Below are 22,251 nucleotides of genomic sequence, written 5' to 3' on the forward strand. Positions count from 1 at the left end.
TGACCCAAAGGTGGTTGTTTATGCAAAGTCAGCCTTCCGGCGTCCCCTTCGGGAACATTCGGCTATGTCTTGATAAAACAGCGTCACCCGACCTCTTTATGACAGAGTTGAAATTTTGACATGTTTTTTTTAATTTGTTTTTGGATATTTTAGCAAAAGGTGGGGTTGGACCCGATGAGGGTTGCCTACGTATCTCACATCCGGTGAGAATCAAACCCGCGTAGTTCGGGCCATCCCGAATAAAGTAAATAAACTAACCCTTTTTTTTAAAAAAAATTATTTTTTGAAGGAAAGACTTATAAAGAATAAAGAAAATATTTTTGGAATTTTACTTTTAATGAAAGGTATGCTTACGAAAATATTTTTTAATTTTTAATTGAAATGAAAAGGAAAAATATTTTCGGATTTTTTTTTTGAAAATATTTTTGGATTTTTTTTTTGTTTTGAAAATTGGGGGTATAAAGAAACTTTTATAGACTTTTTGGCAAGACAAATATTTTTGCAACAATTAAAGATATATATATATATTTTTGGAAATAAAGAAAAACTTTTTGGATATATATATATATATATATATATATATATATATATATATATATATATATATATATATATATTTGCAACAAATAATGAAACCGCTTTCAACGCCAGACTCTTTTATTTTTTATTTTTTGACATTTTCATAAACAAATAAATAAAAATAAAAAATATTTTTAAAAAATAAGACTCTTTTTTTTTATTTTCATTTTCATGGCAAGACAAACTATTTTTTCTATATTTTTTTTTTGAACAACATGACAGAACAACGATTGTTTTTCTTTTCTTAGCTTTTAATAAAACAAACTAATAAGACATTTTTTCATTTTCTTAAAATTTCGGCAGAGTTTTGACAGTATTTGGGCATTTAGTTCTTTTCAAAAATAAACAATCAATTCCCTAACCGCTATCTCTTTTTTTCAGTTTCAAAATATTATTCCTGATATTCACAAGTCAGTCACACACAAGTTCGAATCAAATCAATGCGCAAGTAGTAACAAGTAAGATGCATCAGGATGGTCATTTTTATTTTTGGTACACCTGTCCTAGACAGACCCAACCCCTGTGTTGAGCCTCCGAAGTCAAATGCACGTGATGCAAATAAACGTTCCTACTAGGGATCCGGCATGTGGCTTTGTTATACTAGGTTCAGAACCTGGGTGTTTGTTCTAGACCTGGCTTACCCGAGCGGACAGCTCGAGCCGAGGATGAGGCGGCAGTCCGGGAATACAGAAGCTTCACCGGCTTTGCGACTTATCCAAACCTCGTTCTAAATTGGGACTTGACACTATACAGAAAAGAAGTCGTACGAAGTACACTCTTCTTCATGATTCAGAAGACTCAGAGAGAAGATGGGTTTCGACACAATTTATATACAGTTCGCATAATATCAAAGCAGTAAAAGCAACATTTAGTACATTAGGCTCAAAACATGTAAAAATCAGATAAAGCCAAATATAACAATTTATCTAAGCTCGAATTTCTAACCCTGAACCAGTGGTTCTGGGTCTAGCATCCCCAGCAGAGTCGCCAAGGCTGTCACACCTCCTTTTTACGCCCCGCGAGGGGACATGGGAGTTTTTTCCAATTAAAGGACAATCGAAAGGGGATTTATTTATTTATTTCAGAGTCGCCACTTGGGAGATTTAGGGTGTCCCAAGTCACCAATTTTAATCCCGAATCGAGGAAATGAATGACTCCATATTACAGTCTGCGTACCAGAAATCCGGATAAGGAATTCTGTTAACCCGGGAGAATGTGTTAGGCATTTCCGAGTTCCGTGGTTCTAGCACGGTCGCTCAACTGTTATATTCGGCTTGATTATCTGATTTTACACCAATATGAACTTATGTGCCAATTTTATATTTTAACCACTTTAATATTATTATTTTTAGAAGAATGTGAACATCGCTTAAAACATGTCTCTGGACTGCGTCACATGAAATGCACCCACAATCCGGAACATATTTTATTTGATGTTTTGGGCATTGGATTTGGGTCGCATGAAATGCACACCCAAGCTTAAGAAGGTAAACTATTAAACACGCGCCTAAAGAGACTATTGCGTTATTATTTTGGGGAAGGCCGTGAAATTCGCTAAAACGACCCTCCTGAATTCTAGATAATTTTAACACAAGTATTTACTGAGGGCCCCGCAATTTGTATTTTTTATTCGGCGAGGCTCATCTCATTCTTGTTTTTTAAAGGAATTTGCAACGTCATGGAAATGCATCTCTGACCACGTCACAATCAATGTACCCGTGATTAGAGACACATTTCGACTTCGTTGAGAGTTGGATTTGGGTCACATAAATGTGCACCCGAGTTCAAGGAGAATAAATTATTGACGGCGCGCCTAAAGCAACTAGCGCGTTATTATTTTGGGTAGGGCCGTGAAATTTGCTAAACGGCCCGTCCCGGAATCTAAGTATTTAATATATACATTTAGAGGGCCCCGCAACTTGTATTTTTTATTTGGCAATGCTCGTCTCATTTTTATTTATTTATTTATTTTTTTCTTTTAGAAACAGGACAAGGCTAAAATAACTACGTTTTTTGCTACTTCGCGAGATCATGGGTTATAAATTGAACTTATTTGATGAAGCGAGTATTTTTCCGCGGAATTAAAATTGCTACTATAATTTCAACATTACTACCACATGTATAAACAACTATTAAGACAAACTAAATAATTAACACCTTTCAGAATATGTGCAAACCCCTATTATGACAAATATTTGGATAACAACAATTTAAACATGAAGAAACAAAATGTCAAATAGCTACTTAAAATAACGAAACAACGGAAAAGACATTCACGGCCAAATTTCAATACCATACGGAGTTAATTATCAAAAATAGCAATTCGCAATCATCATGTATATATGTCTCGCGCAATTTCGCATACTATCCGCATGAACTAGGATTGTATTTCAACAAACACCTATACATATTACTAAACAACAAACATGAAGGACACGAGCAGAGATAACCTACTTGAGATTAACGTCCGATGCGTTGGACCTGCGACGAAATGTCGGACAACAACCTCGACGTACCGGACCTCGACGAACCAAAGGCGACCTCAACGGACTGCACGACGACAGTGAAAGAACAGCGATAACATGGGCTGATTGGATGTCGTGTTTGGATAGAACAGCTGAAACAGTGGTGGTGGGTCGACGAATGGTTGTTTGCTGGCGGTTCAGGCGTGCGAGGGGGCAGTGACAACGATGGCGAGTGAGCTGGGTCGTTTGGTCATCGACTGGTTATGGCTGGAGGTGGTGTTTGGACGGTGTCGATGGAGATTGGAGGAGAAGGAGTGGTCGTGGGCTTTGTCGATTCTGCAGGTGGTCGACGGAGTGATGGTGGAGGATCAGTGACGACGAGGGGGAAGCTGGTGGTTTGATGGTGTGAGACGATGATGGAGTCGGGCTGGTATGCTGGTAGCGGGCAGTAGGTCGACGGGGCAGTGATGGGCTGTTTGGGCAGTGGTTCAGGCGTTGTGGGTGGTGGTTTTTGGCGACGGGGGGTGCGACGGGTCTGGTTTTTCCGGTGGTGTTCGCTGGTTGTTTGGTCGTCGATTGGACAGTGACGACGAGGGGGGGAGCTGGTGGTTGACGGACGCTTGGTGGGTTGTTGATGGTGGTTTTGGGGTAGGGTTTTCGTTAGGGTTTTTTGGTTCTTCCAAAGGAGGAAGATGAATGAACAGTACCTATCCTCCTCCAAAAATTTTTAAGTCCGTCCCTTGCCAAGTCCAAGTCTCGTGCCTTTGTAGCTTTGGCCAAGACAATGGACCCCACGTGTGTAGGGGTCCAAGATTCATGTCCCCCATGCACGGTGGGGTTCCCCGTGTACGGTGTTCCGTCCGTATTCCCCACGCGTGTCCCCCACGTGTGGTGAACTCGGATTATTGTGGGCTAGGTCCGAAAATTAGGCTTAAAACCGGGTAGTTTGAACCCGAATATTATTCTTTTGCTCGGATCCTAGAATAAGAACACGACGTTGCTTAACTAATCCTATGTAAGCAAAATAACTACCAAAAATAAGACTAATATTTAAAACGAAACTATATCTTTTTTAATATTTTTCAAGATTAAAATAGCTACAAAATATTAATAAAACTATTTTTCTGTAATTTTCGTTTTTTTAATAAAGATAAAATATAAAGTAATATTTTTTGTATTTTTCCAAAATTAAAATGACTACAAAACATTAATAGAATTATATGTTTTTGTAATTTTCGAATTTATATAAAGTACCAAAATAAAGTACAATTTTTTGTATTTTTTCAAGTTTTATGAGAAATACATAAACTAAAATTTATATATATATTTTTGTAATTTTTCTTTTTGCAACGAAATAAAGTAAAAATAGTTAAAATGGCTATATTAGCCCCAATTTCACATATTCACGCTAAAAATGTGAAAATTCTCGGGGAGGGTCAAAAATCAGGTGTCTACAGTGTGAACACGCTTAAATTCAGAATTAGTATTTGAAATTCCAAATACTCAGTCAATCGATTTGGGTTCGAGTTGTTAAAAGGCAGAAGTAAAAAAAAGGATGTTAACCAAATGGCAGGTTTCATATAGTTTTGCAGAGTTTGCATTCTAATTGGTTTGGCACCCTCAATTGGGTTTTGAGAGTTGGGCTTACAGCTGACTTAGCTAATGAATGTTCCATCTGATTCATTTGTGAGCATGTATAAGTGTGAATATTAAAATTGTCGGATGATTAGCTCGTTAGTCAGTTGACATTCAGAAGTAACTGTCGGTTTAATTCCGTGTTTGTTTCATCTTAGTTGATTGGACGATTTAATTGAATCCGTAATTGTTTTGGGTCTAAATAGTGGGCTCAATACTGGCCCAATTGTTGAAAGTCCTACTTCAGGTACATGGGTCGTGTCCTTGGCGCCTTTGCCTCTATCGAGATTTGGGCTCATTTGAGCCCGAGCTTGGATGCATTTGCAAACGGATTGTGTTGCCCTTAGACCTGTTTCGCTTCGTAAAGAATGCGTTCCTTTCCTTATTTGAGCATTGGCGTATGAGCAATTCTTAAATCTATTAGCCGGAATATAGTACTTGTTAAATTCTACGTGAATTCGAGTCATCAATTAGAATCTCTTTAGTTTTATTAATTAGACTCTTTTAAGTGATATGTGAATTCTTAGAATTCGAGGTGTGTCATTTAGTTGATTTTCTATGGCCCTCCCAAATACTAATTAGACACTAGTGATGAATATTCGTAGAAAAGCCTTTAGGGCCGTTTAAAATACAATTGTGATTGTGTACACGTTCGCGTGACATGATTACAATTCTAAAAATCAATTCGGAGTATGCGTTCGCGCAACTTCGAACAAACCTTCTTAATAATAAAATGGGTTTTCATAGGCTATTAATTAAATTAGCTCATATAGTCCGAGGTGTGCCATCTACCATTTAATCATACAAAATGACAAATGTTCGTAGTTTGCTTTAGGCACATTTAATACACTATCGTGATTGTGTATACGTTCGCGTAACATAATTACGATTCTTCTTTTTTTTTAAAAAAAAAGTATGCGTTCGCGCAACTTTGGCCAAACCTTTTTTACAATAATAAGTCGTTATTAATTGTGGACACGTACGCGTGACATGATTTTTGCCACACCAAAATAACTGGGTACACGTACGCGTGACTCATTTCAAGATAATTTTCTTAATTAAAAAGCGGTAAAGGCTAAATGCACATAGGATCTAAAATCAGTAATTAAACGATTTTAATAAGCCAAGTATGATCAAAGCGACCGTGCTAGAACCATGGAACTCGGGAATACCTAACACCTTCTCCCGAGTTAACAGAATTCCTTACCCGAATTTCTGTGTTCGCAGACCGTAAATAGAGTCAGTTTTCCTCGATTCGAGATTTTAAACTGGTGACTTGGGGCACCATAAATTATCCCAAGTGGCGACTCTGATTTTTAAATAAATAATCCCGTTTTGATTGTCATTTAAATTGGAAAAAACTCCCTTATATACCTTTTTACGAGGTGTAGGTAAAAAGGAGATGTGCTAACATGTAATCTAGACAACTAGCATAAACGGGATTTCACGTGTTACCTCTTGAAGCGTGAACAAAGCTCCTTTATCACGACATGAGCTTTCAATTCCACAACAACTCAATGAATTCTCCACCACCAGCACGATCACGGTCTCCGAACGTTTCACGATCTTCTACTGTGTTACCCAAATAATATCCGGAAATAGTAATTTCATGTGGGTGAAATTTTCTAAGGAAAAGGGGCTAAAATTCGGCCATCATGTGCTCATTCTAGTGGAAAACCTTATGTATTTATAACACAAATTTTAAGGGTTAAAACCTTTTTCCAAAACCTGTTGGGTTTTCTTTTCCGCCAGAAAAAAAGGATTCCTTTATTTCCTATTATTTAGGCACAACAGGGACCACCAAATTTAATTAACAAGGCTCCAGTTATGAAATTAATTTCTAATTTTTGAAATTAATATCTACCATAATTAATTACTAATTATTCCACTAAAAATTCATAATTGCACTCCTTATTCAATTTCGAAATTCATCCATTAAATCTTATTTAACTCCCTATGTTAAGATTCGGATACTAATCAATTAAATTAAATTACTAACGATTTAATTTATTGATTATTTCCTTTAGACTTTCGCTTAACTTATTTCATGTGTCGGATACAAAATCCACCGGCCGGGTTTACACATGAAAACTTATAAGCTTTCATGAAGGTGTATCATCAATCTCTAAACCGAGACATGAATTCCATCAACTAACTATTATTTCGCCAATGTACATCATTATTATTATTATCCAATTTACCAGGTATATTGACCCGCGAAAGAATCTCGCCTTTTAATAAATCAAAATAATAATAATGCACATAACTAATAATAATTATATCAAGATTGAGAATATAAGTACATTTAATGGATATAGAGTTTATTTTATTAAGTCAGTATAAAATACTTATCTCTACTTGGTCCGTTCAATACATACAAAATGTACTAGCACAAGAAGTTGAAATTAAACCATTCCCATAATCAAGATAAATTATATTTAATCTTGTACTACAATCATTCCTGATGGTTTGTCCAATTCCATCATTAGATTGTGAACTCGAACTTTATATTTATAAGAAATGATTTAATCTTCTGTGTATAAACTAAATTCTATGCACTAAATCATCTACTATATAAGCAAATGACATAGACTAATATATGATCTATTTAAAACTTTATTAAAATTGAATGAACAATTATATCATAATAAATACTATATCTAAACCAAACCCATGGTTAATAGTATATATTCCAACAATCTCCCACTTAGACTTTTAACCATTACAATTATTAGAATATACTATATCCAAATGCATGGTTAATAGTATATGCCCCAATAATCTCCCACTTAGACTCATAATGTCACGACCCGAATTTTCCACCCTCGGGAGTCGTGATGACACCTACTAATGTGATCTAGGCAAGCCAATCCTTTAACTACTTACTTCTTTATCCAATTATTTCTTTTTGACAAATATAAGGCGGTAACGTGATAACAACGGAAATCCAAATTTAAGCGGAAGACAACAATAAAATATATGAAATCTATATCTATTACAAATACTTAAGCCTTAACCACCCAAAACCTGGTGCCACAGTGTCACAGACGGTCTAAGATTGCTACATACAAAGTCTGAAGAAATAACAGTACATTGTTTCTGAATAAAAGGGAAATGAAATAGGAAATAAGGATAGAGGGATACGCCAGAGCCTGCGGACGCCTGCAGGACTACCTCAGGCCTCCTGATGAACAAGAATCAGCAATTCCACTACGATCCGAAGTCTACAACACTGGGGTCTACACAAAAGAGTGCGGAGTGTAGTATCAACACAATCGATCCCAAGTGCTGGTAAGTGCCTAGCCTAACCTCAGCGAAGTAGTGATGAGGCTAGGACCAGACTACCAAATAAACATGTGCAGTTATATAATATACAGCGGAAAGTAAAGCAGGAATAAGCAAGTAAAGATGGGAGAGGGAAACATGTTGCGGGGGTATACCAGTATTATCAGTAAATCTAGAGTAATAGGCTAAGGGCAGCTTAGGGTTCACAACGAACAGAAGAAACTAAATGTATCAATAATTGTTGCGGCGCGCAACCCGATCCTAATGTATAACAATACTATTGCGGCGTGCAACCCGATCCATATCATTTATCATTGTTGCGGCGTGCAACCCGATCTACATATGTCATTGTTGCGGCGTGCAACCCCATCCACATATAATATTGTTGTGGCGTACAACCCGATCCACATATAATATTGTTGCGGCTTGCAACCCGATCCACATATAATATTATTGCGGTGTGCAACCCGATCCATATATAATATTGTTGCGCCGTGCAACTCGATCAACATATAATATTGTTGCGGCATGCAACCCGATCCACATATAATATTGTTGCTGCGTGCAACCTGATCCACATATAGTATTATTGTAGCGTGCAACCCGATCCACATATAATATTATTGCGGCGTGCAAACCGATCCACATATAATATCAACAAAAATCATAACAAGAGTCCCGACAAGGGATCAATAAGGTCTACGCTATCCCGGCAAGGGATTCGACAGCATAAGTAATTACGTCCCAACAAGGGAAAAACAGCTATAACCAAACTCGTTACAACATCTAACTACCTCAGCTATAACCGAACTTGTTACAACACCTAACTACCTCAACTATAACCAAACTTATTATAACAACTAACTACCTCAGCTATAACCAAACTCGTTACAACACCTAACTACCTCAGCTATAACCAAACTTGTTACAACACCTAACTACCTCAGATATAGCCATAATCCTCACCCAACACAAAGAATCATCAACCTAAGCATCCGTAATATCAATTAAGAACACAATGCAAGGGAACCACAACTCAACAATAGCCCGGCGAGGGGGCAACATAATGATCTCTTCTCTTTCTCACTTTTACTTCACAATTCACTTCACAGCTCGAGTCAATGCTCTAGAGTTTCAATTATTACTTATACTTTCATAATTCGTTATACATCCGGAGCCAATGCCCCTCAATGTTCATAGGTCACAATTCTTTCCACAACTTTACACAACAAATCGAAATCTTCACCAAGGCATGAATAATACAACGAAGTCATGAAAATCACAATATAAGACCCACGGTCATGCTCGACACCAACGTATAGATACTCGTCACCATGCCTATACATCATACTCAACAAGAAACAAATAGCAAATAGGACACACTTCTAATCCCTCAAGCTAAGGTTAGACCAAACACTTACCCCGATGCCACGAATATAATTCACGTTTCAATTATAGCTTTACTCCTTGATTCCACCACCAATTCGCTCGTATCTAGCCACAAATTACTTAATTACATCAATAAACGCTAAATAAATCAACCCCAATGCATGAAAATGAGTTTTTCAAAGTTTAACCCAAAAAGTCAAAAAACACCCCGGGCCCACATGGTCAAAACCCGAGGTTCGAGCCAAAACCCGATTACCTATTCCCCCACAAACCCAAATATATAATTTATTTTGAAATCGGACCTCAAATCGAGATCTAAATCCCCAATTTTTGAAAAACCTAGGTTCTACCCAAAACACCCAATTTCTCCCATGAAAATCGTTGATTTGAAGTTGAAATCATGTTAAAAGATATTAATGATTGAATAAAACTAGTTAAAAATGACTTACAATTGATTTGGAGAAGAGGAAGCCTTTGAAAATTGCTCTAATGTGTTTATGTTTTGAGAGGATATGAAAAATGGGTTTAAAATCGGCTAAGTATAAGCTGGGAAATGCGAAACAAGGCTTGCATTTGCGAACGCTTCAGAAAAATAGGATCTTCGCATTTGCAACTTGGGAATTGTGACGACTTCATCGCATTTGCGACTCAAGGCTGGGACAGGGATTATCGCATTTGCGAAAGAAATCTCGCATTTGCGAGACTGAGCTGGCCTGTCTTCCTTCGCATTTGCGATCAGTCACTCGCATTTGCGAGCCAGGCTTCGCCTGCTATGCGAAGCCTGCAAGCCTGCTACGCACAGCTGAAATCTGCAACTTTTCTAAGTTCAAAATGCACCCCGTGGCCTATCCAAAACTCACCCCGAGCCCTCGGGGCTCCAAACTAAATATACACACAACCTCAAAAATATTCCACGGACTTATTCGAGTACTCATATCACCAAAATAACATCAGAAACATCGAATTAAACCTCAATATCATTGAAAATTATCAAAACTTCTTAAACATCAAATTTTGCATTTAAGGTCTGAATCACGTCAAACGGATTCCGTTTCATACCAAACTTTACCGACAACACATATAAATCATATTGAACCTGTATCTGGCTCCGGAATCATAATACGGGCCCCAATACCATAGGTTTCACATGACATTTCACTTTCAAAAACCTTTATATTTTTCAGAAAATAATTTCTTTCAAAAATTCATTTCTCGGGCTCGGGACTTCGGAATTCAATTCCGGGCATACGTTCAAGTCCCATATTTTCCTACGGACCCTCCGGGACTGTCAATCATGGGTTCAGGTTCGTTTACCCAAAACGTTGATCGAAGTCAAATTAATTCATTTTATAGTAAAAATTTATCATTTTTCACAGATTTTCACATATAAGCATTTCGGCTACGCGCCCGGACTGCGCACGCAAATCGAGGTGATGCTAAAAGAGGTTTTTAAAGCCTCAGAACGTAGAATTTCCATCACACATAACCATGTATCTACAACTTTCTCAGGCATTCTTTTACATGACTATTAAAAGTCTTCACCAAATAAGGTTTTGTTAAAGAATCTTGCCAAAATATATTTGATGGAATATTTTTCCAGTAGTGCTTTGTCGTAACTATCTAGTTTGGTATTAAACTCTTTAGGGATCTTGTTACCGAAACTATCCCAAGAGTGTGCACCGATCTATAATTTTCTTTAGCATTCTCCCACTACGACGAAGTACTACTAATATTACCTTCATTACCTTACGATATTGAAATATTAGTGGCTTCTACTATAATGTTTGTTTTTCAAACATCACTCTCACTCGATAAAGGCATATCATGTCTATTAACGTTCTCCCACTACTTAAATGCAATGGAACGTCAATTCCGACGTGTGGATTTTGATGTTCTTGAACATCTAGTTATTTCTTTGCCCAGATCCCGTAAAGATAGTTTACTTCTAGGAACATATTTTATTAAACAGTCCTTATCTAGAAAAATATATTTGTTTTAATAATTGCCTTATTTTCTTTAGGATAATAAAATAAAACTCCATTCGGTTTCTTGGATATTCAATAAACATGCACCTATCCATTCTTAGTTCCAACTTAAATATTCGTTTTTCCTTTCAGCACATATGCGGGACAATCTTATATCTGAATATACCACAGACCGAGCTTATATTTAGTCCACAGTTCTATATATGAACCAGGTACTAACTTAGAAGGAGCTAAATTCAGAATGTAATTTGCAGTTTCCAGGAAATATTCCAAAAATAAACAAGGCAAATCTAAATAACACATCATTAATTTATCCATATCCAAAAGAGACTTATTTCTTCTTTCTACTACACCACTCTATTATGGAGTTTACGGTGTAGTCAATTGAGATGTAATCCCTTATTCTGATATGTAACTAAAGAACTCTTTAGAGAGGTGCTCGCCACTACAATCAAATTGTAGTAGCTTAACATATTTCCATGGTGCTTCTCCGTTTCAAGTCTTAAAAACTTGAATTACTTAATTCATTAAAACTTACGGTGAATCAAATAAATATATTAATATTTTGAGCAATCATTTATGAACATCACAAAAATACTCAAAACTATCTCTTACCAGTATGCTCATTTAACCATACAAATCAGAAGGGACTCATTCTAACTTATCACTAGCTTTATTTCCTTTTGAATGGAAACAACCTTTAGTCAAATTTCCTTCCAAACATGATCTACAAGTTGATAGTGCCTCTACTTTCAATGAACCATAAGGTCCATCCTTGACCAACTTGAATTCCTATCCAAATTAATATGACTTAGACAAAAGTGCACAGATAAGTTTTACTCAATTTTGAAGAACATATTCTCTTATGAGGTAGACTAATATGGTTCTGTTCAGGAGAGACATTAATATACAATAACAAGGTCATGCATTTATGTACCACAAGAGATAAAATGTTTATCAAGCTCAAGAACTCAAGAGTTATTCGAAAAATAAAACAAATATCCATCTCTTATTTTGCCCAGAAATCAGAATTAAATTCCTTCTAACAAAAGTACATATATTGCATCCTTTAAATTAATATCTTATCACTAAATGAAAATTTTAACAATTAATACGACAAATTGCATAAAGTCATCGTAGAATTGAGATCAAAACATTAAATAGATCATAATAATGTCAAAATACTAAATATTAAAATTCAGACTGCATTCAATATTTATATGCATGCATGCATCTCGAATAATAATTTTGATGGGAAAAGAATCATTCATGCAAAGTATATTATATAATGCAAGAATTATACAATCCAAAAATAAATAGAACCAACTCAGATGGAGAGTATACAATTATTTTCAGTCAATTGTATATAACCTTTAGTACAAAAAATTTAAACACACTACACATATATGTCATGCATCTTGAATAGCAATTTCGATGGGAAACAAACTACTCATGCAACATACATATGTAATGTTAGATTATTCACTCCAATAATTAAAACAGACCCAACTCAGATGGAGAGTATACTGTTAATTTAAGTCAAGTGAACATCATAATTAATAGCTCCAGTTCCATTGATCCAACATGTATATTCAGATGGAGAGTAAGTACACGATATCAATTACTAGTATTTCACCTAGTGAGCTTATAATAAATTTATCCGATATGGAAGAAGACCTAAAGTCAACGCGTAAATTTATTACTCACTTGAAATTAATAGTGGAAGACCATAGAAATATATTTCTATCACCATTTAATCATGATTGTATTTGAGTTACAAAATTGATTCAACCCTTTAAACTCAGATAGAGAGTTAATACATGTTATCAATAACTAGTAACTATATCCAGTGAGTTCATAATAAATTTATCCGATATGGAGGAAGACCTAATGTCAACGCATAAATTTATTATTTCACTATAAATAAAAATGCAGACCATAGGAGTTAATTCCTATCACCACTTTATCACAACCACGAACTTTTTTCTAAGGATTAAGTTTCATAATTAAAAAAATGCTCAATACCCCATTTATATAATCTTAAAACGCTAAAATTAACGTTTTTCACTATATAGAAGTGAGTATTGTTCACTGGGCTATTTCTGATAAACCTACCAAATTTTAGATCAATCGGAGGTCGTTAAAATCACAATCTCCAAAAATTGTGACCAAATTTGGAAAATTACTATATTAAGAATTTAAAATATGACCTACATTCTTATCATAAACCAATTCATGTCAAATCAACATGTGTTATCATGTTCCAAATTAGACATAAATAAAATAATATAAAGAATGACTTTTCGTACGTAAATCACATTTTAATCCGTCAAACTTTCAAAAAACTCATCTAAACGATCCCGAATCTTCAAAATACAACGTGATTCACTGCATAGCTGTGAGTTCTTCTTAACTGATCGTTTTCGATAATCCTATCGAATTTCAGGTCCTTCGGAGATCGTGAAATTCACGATCGCCAAAAACTTGACCAAATTAGAATAAATTATTTTTGGCGTATTTAGGATTAAATCCATGTGATTTGCATTCTTGCTATATATCATATCAAGTTAAATCAACATGTTTCAGATTTAACACAAATATAGCCGATATATAAAGAATAATTTTTCATATTTATAACAAATTTAATTTAATAAACTGCTTGAAAACCCATCTAAACGACCTCAAAATGCCAAAAAAACAACATGATTCACTGCATAGCAAGGAGTTTTTTTTCACTAGATCGTTTTCGATGAACCCACCAAGTTTCAGGTTAATCGGAGTCCGTCAAATTCATGACCACTAGCCTGTAACCAAACTCGGAGAATAACCGTTTTAAGTAGTTTCATGAATTAAAATAAATATGATATTGATTTCCATTCTCCTTATAATTACACTATGAGCTCAAGGCATATATTATTTTCTTCCTATTTCTAGGATATATAATATCTCCTTTTGTAATAAATTATCCTTTTATTAAATACACAAGAACCTAAGATATTATATTTTTTTTCCGTTCAGTGAAACCTCAATATCTCTTCTCATGGGTGGAGTTAGTTTTACTAGTACCAAAGATAAAACTCTTTTTCTAGTTAAGAACCTCCACCTTTAATGTAGATTTCTCAAGGATAATTTTCACATGGTATATTAAGCAGATTGCAATGACTCAAATAAATAGACCATTTTGTGAATCATACTTATTAATCATAATGCTCAATCCATGAATAGATATAATTTCACATGTACAAATTTACTAAGAATTTTTTATGAATTCAAATAAACAAACCACTTCAGTGGTAACTATTTATTACTCATAAAATTCTCAATTTACAAGTGAATATATATGTAGCTCATAAAATTATTTTATGACAGAATATGGAACCTTGGCTTAAAAGTCATACCAACAATATAAAACTCATACAAAATACCGTCATATTTCACTTAATTAGAACCTCCAATCAGAGAATAAAATTCTTTATCTAAAATTCAAAACTAGTAATCACGTAGGGCATGAAAACAGAAACTAAAATTTGAAAAAAAATTTATGTACAAATATGCCAAACGCTCCAATCATTAGTCATCCAGAATATCAAATAGAGGATTTTACTTTCTTACAAAATAATTATATCATCGCACAATATAAATTATACCTTGTAAGACCTAGTCAATAAAATCTTACGCCTATATTATTGAATTTAATATAATAACACGTCTATGTGCTAATAGCCAATGTGTAAACCTATTATATGACCGGTATTTAATCATGGGGACCATGAGGAGTCACCCCACCACCATTGAATTAAAAACGAATTAAATTATTAAGAAATAATTTCCAAAAAATAGAAAAACGTCTAAAACACAGTCCTAACGACCTCAAAACGCTGAAAAATACCATGATTCACTGCTAAGGCAGTGAGTTTTTTTCACCACTTTGTTTCCGATGGACCCACCAAATTTCAGTTCAATCAGAGTCCGTCAAGTTCACTCACCTCCGAAAATACCGGCTATTCGGTCAAAATCAGGTTTTGCATTTTTCTAGGGTTTACCCCAAAAAATTTAGATAATCTCAATCAAATATCAATAAGAAAACAGATATCTCATTATTACAATAATAATCCAAAAATTTTGCACAGTTAATTCACAAAACAACACTGCAGTTTTTCAGAAAATCACATATACATGTAATTCAAAAACACACATAAGCACAATAATCTTGTTTCATAAAAAAAACTTAGTTATCTAATTAGATGTGAGTGGGCTCTGATACCAATTGATGAATTATAATAAGCAGCGGAAGCAATCCAGTATCAGAATCACATGTAATCTAGACAACTAGCATAAACGAGATTTCACGGGTTACCTCTTGAAGCGTGAACAAATCTCCTTTATCACGTGAGCTTTTAATTCCACAGCAACTCAATGAATTCTCCACCACCCGCATGATCAGGGTCTCTGAACGTTCCATGGTCTTCCACTGTGTTACCCAAATAATACCCAGAAATAACAATTTCATGTTGGTGAAATTTTCTAAGGAAAAGGGGTTGAAATTCGTCCACCATGTGCTCATTCCTCTAGGTGGAAAACCTTATGTATTTATAGCATAAGTTTTAAGGGTTAAAACCCTTTTTCAAAACCTGTTGGGTTTTCTTTTCCATCAGAAAAAAGATTCCTTTATTTTCCTATTATTTAAGCACACCAGGGACCACAAAATTTAATTAACAAGGCTCTAATTATGGAATTAATTTCTAATTTTCGAAATTAATATCTACCATAATTAATTACTAATTATTCCACAAAAATTCATAATTGCACTCCTTATTCAATTTCGAAATTCATCCATTAAATCTTATTTAACTCCCTATGTTAAGATTCAGATACTAATCAATTAAATTAAATTACTAATGATTTAATTTATTGATTATTTCCTTTAGACTTTTGCTTAACTTATTTCATGTGTCGGATATAAAATCCACCGGCCGGGTTTACACATGAAAACTTATAAGCTTTCATGAAGGTGTATCATCAATCTCTAAATCGAGACATGAATTCCATCAACTAATTATTATTTCGCCAATGTACATTATTATTATTATTATTATCCAATTTACCAGGCATATTGACCCGCGAAAGAATCTCGCCTTTTAATAAATCAAAACAATAATAACGCACATAGCTAATGTTACACGGCACCTTCCTGAGATTTCTTGGAAGGGCGACGTAAGGCTAAGCAACTAATGTCAGTGTAGTTGTTGTCCGCCAACTGAGGTCCCCTCCGTACGCTAGACTAGATTGTCAGTGCCGTACGGGAAAACCAATGCCAAGAGTAATTGAGAGAACAGGAATGAGAATTGAGAATAAAAGAAAGTTTGATTGCATTAATGAAAGCTATTACAGAAAGACAACGCGGTGTCGAAGGGGAGAGACACCAGTACAGAGAATTGTTTGCTTTCTAGAAAGTTTGATTGCTTGATCCCCCCTAATAATGCTTAAAAAAAATAATCCAAAGCTACAAGACTAGACTTGATTAAGCTAGAGAAACATAATGGAAGTACATGAAATAAAACTACTCTATATTTACAATGAAAAAGACTTAGTTTGCTATAAGGCAGGAACAAGTCCGTTGTCAGCAGCATAGTCTTTGGCATCATGGTCTGCTCGTGCAGCGCTGTTGGCATCTGCCTACGGTTGGGCGCTGGCGAGGGATATCAGTGGGGCGACAGAGGCACATGCGCGCTTGTCACTTGGCGCGGCCAAGACCACAGGGCCGTTCGTGGTGCTAGGCATTGGAAGGCTTGCTAGGACGCCACGGGGCGCGTGATAACTGTGATTTCTACATGTTTTATACCCATTCTTACCTAAACTTTGTGCATTAACTGCCATAAATTAGTCCCAAAATGCTTACAAGTTGCGCTTGATTGCAGGTTTGAGCGACAAGATGACAAATACCAAAGATCGGCTCAAAAAGGAGTGAAATCTGCCAAGTGTCAAAAGACAACTAAAGTGGGGAACAAAATGACTTGTGCGGTCCGCACTGATGTGTCACGCGGCCGCACATGAGAGTTTAGAGGCTGGGTTATTTCAAGGTCAACCTGCGCGGTCCGCACTACTTTGCCACGCGGCCGCGCAGGATAGTTCAGAGACTATGCAATTTCTAAGTCAAGATGCGTGGTCCGTGCTCCTTTCCACGCGGTCCGCGCCCAAGAGTGTCAGAGACTTAGTCATTCAAGGCAAAAACCCAACCAGCCGCACACCTAATCAGTGCGGTCCGCGTGGATGAAGTTCAGAGAGGGTGGATTTGGACCAAAACATCCTACGCGGCCGCGCATCACATTTGTGTGGTCCGCGTCCCCAGTGTCAGAAGCAAGATATGAAGACCCAAACCCCTACGCGGCCGCGCGTCATTTGTGTGCGGTCCGCGCCAGACCCTCAGGGGTATTTTTGTCCTATTTTCCTGTGTAGTATAAATAGGACATTTTACTTTTTAGAGGGAGAGTTTTTTTTTTTGGTTTTTATCAGATAGCAGCTGAACTCGAGACTTCATAGTTTTAGCCTATTTTGGGCAATTTCTTCTAGTATTAACGTGCATTTGAGTAGATTAACATTGTAGTTAATTATTATGTCAATTTCATCTACTATTTCTTCAATTCTGTTTCTATTATGGCTAGCTAAACCCATTAGCTAGGGTTGTGGCTCAACCCTAGTGTGGGTAATTAATGGATGTGATTGTTTAGTGCATGAATGATGTTGGGTATTTGTTATTGGGATTAATCTTATGTTTTCATTAAGATTTGGTGGTTGCAAACACTAAGTCTAGCGTAGTGAGTCTTGACTCTTCTTGAGAAAGAGAGTCTATGACCCCAAGATTAATTCCAACAAGGAATTGGGATGGACCCATGAGAATGGTAGTCCCAATTAACGGGTTAAACCTCGAGAGAGTAATTATCCAACTTGAACCATAAGCTGCTTGGGCAAATTGGCCTACCCAATTGGTCTCGAGACAGTTAATTGGGCAAAATCACTCTCTCTACCGAGAGGTGTGAGAGTGGGTGCAAAAGTGCAACGGTTATAGCATAAGTCCCATATTCATCATTCTTGCATTAGGAATCTCTACCCGTTAGTTGACCACCTAGGTACATGCCACGACCCTAGTGTCTTTCTCTATATTGCATACAACTTAGAATCAATATCTTAGCCTAACTTAGCTTCAAACTTGTAGTTGATAATCAAAACAAAACAAAAAAATGTTAGAAGATCAATTAGGATCTAAAATATAGTCCTAGACCATACAAACACTCAACTCCAAATTGAAGCTCCCTATGGAAAATTGACCCCGATACCACTATTGGGTAAAAGTATTAGCACCCACTCTTCCTTAGGTTGAGTCCGCTGCGATCACTTTTTGGCGCCGTTGCCGGGGAGCTTTACGGTGTTTGACTATTTGTTAGCTAGTTTTGTGTTTTGCTTCTTTTTCCTTCTTTTTTACTTACTCTATTTGTGTTAATTCACTCAGGTACCAATGGCTTTAAATGCACAAGGTGCTATTAATGTGGGAGTGAAGGAGGTGGAAGACGTAGAACAAGAGGAGGTTTTACCCCAAGCACAAAGACGGGGTAGAAATGCTAATGTAAATGTTAATGCTAATGACAACATACCAGACCCTCCTCCACCTCCACCAAGAGTGGCACCAAGAGTTCTACCCAATCAAGGGTACGCAAGTGAAATAATTCCTCCCCGAATCCGGGCGGGGAACTTCCAAATCACCAATGTCATGCTCACTTTGCTCGAACAACGTGGGTACTTCACAGGCGCCTCGGACCAAAACGCATACAAGCATTTGAAAGGGTTTGTGGATACGTATTGGGGGAGAAAGCAGACAAATGTTTCGGAAGATGCACTGAGGTTAAGGCTTTTCCCCTTCTCACTTCGGGGGAAGGCATTGGATTGGTTGGAGAGACTCCCAAATCATTCCATAACTACGTGGGATGAGTTAGACGATAAATTTATTGCCAAGTTCTTTTCTCCTAGTCATATCGTGCCTCTTCGAGATGAGATTCTAGACTTCAAACAAGAGCCGACGGAGCCTTTACATGAGATATGGGAGAGGTTTCGGACGATGGTAAAAGAGTTCCCCAACAACAATATAAATGATGTTATGATCCAACAGACGTTCTATCGGGGTATAAACACAACAAACCAGTACATTGTCAATTAGTTGGCCGGTGGTAATTTTATGAAGCTTCCATACAACGAAGCTTGTGATGTTCTTGATGAAATGGCCGATACTTCTTCGCCATGGCAAAACCGGGCTAATGTTCCTCAAGGTGATCCTAATGTTATACACTTGCATAAAGAGTTGCATGATCACGACCAAGACATTGCCGAACTCACAACAACAATGAACCAATTGGCTAAAGCGCAACTTCAACAAGTTCAAAATCCGCGCCAAGTCAATGCCATAGAGGGAGTGAATATGATGAAAAGAAGGCAAAGAGGGCAACAACAACCTCAAGAAAATTTTGACAACTATGATGATGGTGGTGGATATTCGAATGAAGGTTTTGATGACCAAAGTGAGGAAGTCCAATATGTCAACAACTACCAAAGGAATAGAGGTAGTCAAGGGAATCAACAATGGAGACCCCAAGGTAATTGGGGCAATCAACAATGTGGCAATTGGAATTACAATAGCAATCAAGGAGGCAATTGGGGGAACAATAATTCGGGGAATCAAGGTAATTGGAACGGGAACAACAATTGGAACAACAACAATGGTGGTCAAGGTGGTTGGAACAACAATGGTGGTCAAGGTGGTTGGAACAACAATGGTGGACAAGGTAATAGGGGGCAAGGCTTTCAAAGGTCCCCAATGTATCAACAACCCAATAACCCACCTCCGTTTCAATCTCAAGGGTCGAGTTCGTTGGGCAATGACATGGGTCGAATAGAGAACATGTTTGAGCAAATGATGAAGAAGAATCACGACTCCGATGCTCAATTGGCCTCCCATAACACTTCAATCCGTAATTTGGAAGTACAACTCGGTAAATTTTGCAATCTCTCAACACTCGCCCAAATGGTGCTCTACCAAGTGATACGGTAGTAAACCCCAAGGGTGGGCATAATAATCATTGTCACACCTCCTTTTTCACCCGTGCCGCCATGAAGGGACGCGTAAGGGAGTTTTTCCAATTAAAGGACAATCGAAACGGAATTTATTTATTTATTTAAGAGTCTCCACTTGGGAGATTTATGGTGTCCCAAGTCACCGGTTTTAAATCCCGAATCGAGGAAAAGAATGACTCTATTTAACAGTCTGCGCACCAGAAATCCGGATAAGGAATTCTGTTAACCCGGGAGAAAGTGTTAGGCATTCCCGAGTTTCGTGGTTCTAGCACGGTCGCTCAACTGTCATATTCGGCTTGATTATCTGATTTTATACAATTATGAACCTACGTGCAAATTTGAATTGTTTACCGCTTTGTTATTATTTATTCAAAGAATTGCAACGTCGTGAGAATGTATCTCGAATTGCGCCACATAAATGTACCCGCAATTTTGATACATTCCAACTTCGTTGAGATTTGGATTTGGGTCACATAAATGTGCACCCGAGTTTAGGAAAATAACATTATTAAATACGCACCTAAAGACTAACGCGTTGTTATTTTGAGAAAAGCCGTAAAGTACGCTATGCGGCCTGTCTCGAAATCTAAGCATTCGAAATAACTATCCGTTGAGGGCCCGCAATTTGTGTATTCTTGTTTGTCGAGGCTCGTCTCATTCATTATTTTTTAAAGGAATTTTCAACGGCATGGACATGCATCTCGAACCACGTCACAATCAATGCACCCGCAGTTAGCGTCATATTTCGACTCCGTTGAGATTTGGATTTGGGTCACATAAATGCGCACCCTAGTTTAAGAAGATAACATTATTAAATACGCGCCTAAAGCGACTAGCGTATCATTATTTTGGGTAGGGCCGTGAAATTTATTAAACGGCCCGTCTCGGAACCTAAGTATTTAATACATACATTTAACGAGGCCCCCGCCATTTATGTGTTTATCCAACGAGACTCATCTCATTTATTTTAAAAGGACAATCCTAAAGTGACTACATTTTATTAAGTTTGTCTCTAATATAAAGGGAAGAATCCTAGTTAATAATACTTCTTAACTCATGTTGCAACTAACCTTAACTAATTATCCACGATCATTCAAATATCCAATTATCAACTAAAAATGCAAGTCCAGAATCAATTTCCAAACTTATTTCCTTTAACAGAATTTAATCGACAAACTATTTTAGGCTAATTAGTGATAAGCAAATCCAACAATCAAATTATACCTCCAGTTTTAAACTAACTCACAATTACCATTACTAAGCACAAAAAAATATGACTCCAAGATTATACTGCCAATTATTAGGACGAGTGAGGACTGTGAATCACAAGATCGCTTTATGTTTTGAATAACTTCTGATTTTTTAAAACTTAACTACCCTAAATGAAATTAAATTACCACATGTCTTAACAAACTATCAAATGTCCCGAACAGTCCATGAGTTCGACAGTCCGAACCAATCTAAATCATTGTAAAACAATTTTAATCACATTCCAAACTACTACAATCCATTATGATAAAATACGGCAAGAACTAAAGCTTTCAATGAAGTTATATTTCCATTTTTTCATTTCATTCCAAATGGATGGCTACATGGATTGAGATTTAGGACATGTACCTGGAAATGGCAATACAAGAAGAAAAGAAGGAGTCAGCAACAGTAATAACACAGCAACGCAACAACAACCCAACAACAGCAAGTCAAACCAGATTCGAGGCCCGGGAAAAGTTTGAAGAAAACCAAGCAAGCTCGATAGAACAACCCCAAAAGTTTGTAAAAAGACTAAACAGCAA

This window comes from Nicotiana tabacum, chromosome 7, assembly GCF_000715075.1.
Source record: "Nicotiana tabacum cultivar K326 chromosome 7, ASM71507v2, whole genome shotgun sequence".
Taxonomy (NCBI): Eukaryota; Viridiplantae; Streptophyta; class Magnoliopsida; order Solanales; family Solanaceae; genus Nicotiana; species Nicotiana tabacum.